The 3545-nt window shown below is 36.0% G+C and overlaps 1 non-coding gene across 1 annotated transcript; it reads right to left on the reverse strand.

Moving 5' to 3' along the window:
• Nucleotides 1–1491: 1491 nt before the first annotated feature.
• Nucleotides 1492–1598, reverse strand: LOC121208932 (small nucleolar RNA R71). The gene has a single exon (XR_005904053.1). It is a non-coding gene; the product is annotated as a small nucleolar RNA R71 (small nucleolar RNA).
• Nucleotides 1599–3545: the final 1947 nt, after the last annotated feature.

Below are 3545 nucleotides of genomic sequence, written 5' to 3' on the forward strand. Positions count from 1 at the left end.
GCTTATTTAGTCACACAGACTTACCTCAAATGAAATTTCAGCTAATTATTCCATTTTAGTCCATAACCACGTACCTTCCGATTTAAGCTTGAGTCTCGATTTTCTTGATTTAAAATAATAAAAATCCACTACTTGAATCATCATATTAACCAATACATTTCATAATTTATACTTTGGCAAAATGACTATTTTGCCCCTAGACTTTCACAAAATTTATGATTTTGCCCCTAGGCTCGTAAAATGATTTTTATCAAATTTTCTCACTAACTAAGCCTATCCAAATTCTTTTTATACTAGAAGCAGCCTAAAATTTCAATTATTTCTCACACTTATCACTCATTTTATAAACTTTACAAAATGGTTCATTTGATGTGTTTTCATGAAAATCCTTTTACAAAAGTTGCTTATTAAACAACCTAGATTCATTTTCTTTCACAAAGTTTCAGAAAATATTACAAATGCTCTCATGGCAAAACCCTAGACTTTCAATAATTTTGCAAAATAGTCCCCTCATTAGCTAGCTCATGCTACAAGGTTCCTAAAAAAATGCAAAAATCATCAAGAAAGGCTATCTAAATCACTTACTTGCAACGGATATAAGTGGCTGATATTTTTGAGCTTTCAAAACCCCCTATTTGTTGGTATTTTCAATGGAAATGAATATGAGAAAAATATGATATCATTCTCTCTTTATTTTATTTTATTTCTAGACAATTTAGTCACCAAAACTCACCTAACTTTGACAACTTTCTTCTTTTTGTCTCCATGGCCGGCCACCATTGCACTTTAAAGACCCCAATTATGGTTCTCTAGCTATTTAACACATTTGGCTTGCAAAATAAGACTTTTGCACTTTATGCGGTTTAGTCTTTTTTTCTCATTTAAGCTCACAAACACTAAAATTAATTCACCAAAATTTTTATGCAGTTATATAATCATGCTATGAAACATAAAATAATATTAAAAATAATTTCTCAGACCTCAGATTTGTGGTTCCATAACCACTCTTCCGACTAGGCCCAAAATCAGGCTGTTACAGAGATAGACCTTGGAAAAAAAAATCAAGACTAAGGTAATGAAGCCGATCGTGTATGAAATCCCATCCTCATTGTCGATGATAGGGATTAGTGCATCAGACAATATGATGTGCCACTTTTTAGTGAGTTAAATCCAGGAATTAGAAGGCTAGATATTGAGGCAACCCTATTTGAATTGAAGCCAGTAATGTTTCAAATGCTCCAAATGGTGGGCCAATTCAGTGGTATTCCCACGGAATATCCACATCTCCACCTTCAATTATTTATAGAGGTGAGTGATTCATTCAAGATAGCCAATGTGACTGAAGACGTACTGAGGTTCAAGTTGTTTCCATACTTGTTGCGAGATCGAGCACGAGCATGGATCAATTCATTACCACCAAGTTCCATATCTACATGGCAAGAATTAGCAGAGAGATTTTTGGTTAAGTATTACATGCCTAGAAAAAACACTAAGTTGAGGAACGAGATCACAACTTTCCAACAATTAGATGACGAGTTTTTGTCTGAGGCTTGGGAGTGATTCAAGGAGTTACTTTGTAAGTGTCCTCATCATGGGATTCCTCATTGTATCTAGTTGGAGACATTCTATAATGGTCTCAATGCACATACAAGATTGATGGTAGATACTTCTATGAATGGTACAATTTTGTCTAAGTTTTATAATAAGAATTATGAGATTATTGAAAGGATCGCGAGTAATAACTATCAATAGCCAACAAATCAAACGTCTTTAGGAAGATGTGTAGCCAGAGTTCATGAAGTTGACGCCCTCACTTTGTTATCAGCTCAAGTAGCATTTATTTCCTCTATGCTAAAATAGTTTACCGCTAATAGTGCTGATAATTTTGCAGCTCAGTCACCAAGTCTGTTTGAAGTAGTTTTCTGTGTGTACTATAGGAAAGGTCATTCTTTTGAGAATTGTCAATGAAATCCCAAGTCAGTGTACTATGTGGGGAACTAACATCAAAATAGGAGTGGAAAAGGACCCCAGTCCAACTTCTACAATCCTTCATAGCGTAATTATCCTAATTTTTCTTGGAGCAACCATGGAAATGGACCGACCAAGAACTTATTGCAGGACAGACCCAACAAATCTCAAGGGTTTAATCATCAAGCTCCAAAACCACCTCAAGCTAAGGCATCAAACAGTTTGGAGAACTTGTTGAAAGCATACATGGCAAAGAATGACGCTTTGATCCAAAGCCAAGGAGCAACATTGAAAATTTTGGAAAATCAAATGGGTCAGACAGCTACAGGGCTTCGAAATAGACCGCAAGGAACCCTGCCGAGCAATACTGAGAATCCAAGAAATTTGGGTAAAGAACATATCAAGGTATTGACATTATGAAGTGGTAAAATTCTGGAACCTTGATTGATTGATATCAAAGATAAGCCTGTTGAGAAGAATCAACCAACTGTTGAAATTCCTACACCAAAAGAGTCAGAATCTGCAAAGACTGACAAGGTAAATCCTAACTTAGTGAATTCAAATACTTTAACACCTTCTTTGGATGCAGATTTACCTACTTAGAAGAGTTATCCGATTCAACTGAAAGTTCCATCACCTCCATATCCGCAAAGATTGCAACAACACAAGTAGAAACAGGATGTGCAATTCAAGAAGTTTTTGGATGTTCTGACGCAGTTACACATCAATATTCTGTTGGTGGAGGCTTTAGAACAAATCTGAATTATGTAAAGCTTATGAAGGATATACTATCCAAGAAGAAATGACTGAGTGAGTATGAGACTGTTGCCTTCACAAAGGAGTGCAATGCGTTCCTACAGAATAAACTCCCACCGAAATTGGAAGACCTAGGAAGCTTTACTATACCCTGTAACATTGGTAAATCCTACTGTGGTAAAACTTTGTGTGATTTAGGAGCGAGTATCAACATGATGCCTAAGTCTATTTTCAAGATGCTAGGGATAGGTGAAGTAAGACCTACAACTATGACGCTTCAGCTAGCAGATCGATCTTTAGCATATCCCGAAGGAAGGATCAAAGATGTTTTGTTAAGAGTCGATAAATTTATTTTTCTTGCTGATTTCATTGTCTTAGATTTTGAAGTAGAGAAGGAAGTGTAGATCATCATTGGGAGACCTTTCTTAGCCACGGGAAGAACGTTAATTGATGTACAGAAAGGTGAACTCACCATGTGAGTTCAAGACGATCAGGTAACCTTTAACATTCTTAAAGCGATGAAATTTCCCTATCCAGCAGAAGAGTGTTCAGTTATGGAAGAGATAGAAACCTTGGTTTCTATGGAAAACAATTTTGAAGAAGATCCTGTAACACCCCTAACCCATAACCGACATCGGATTAGGGTTACGAGGCATTACCAGACAGATAAAACATTTCGGACCAATTCAGAATCACAGATATTATTCATTATTAATACAGAAGCATTCTTCGTCAATTCATTCATCAATGTGGTCTACGAGACCTAAAACATACATTTAAGGAAAGGTCGGAACTAAATCGAACCTAATCAGAATTTTTAG

Source organism: Gossypium hirsutum, chromosome A10 (genome assembly GCF_007990345.1).
Source record: "Gossypium hirsutum isolate 1008001.06 chromosome A10, Gossypium_hirsutum_v2.1, whole genome shotgun sequence".
NCBI lineage: Eukaryota > Viridiplantae > Streptophyta > Magnoliopsida > Malvales > Malvaceae > Gossypium > Gossypium hirsutum.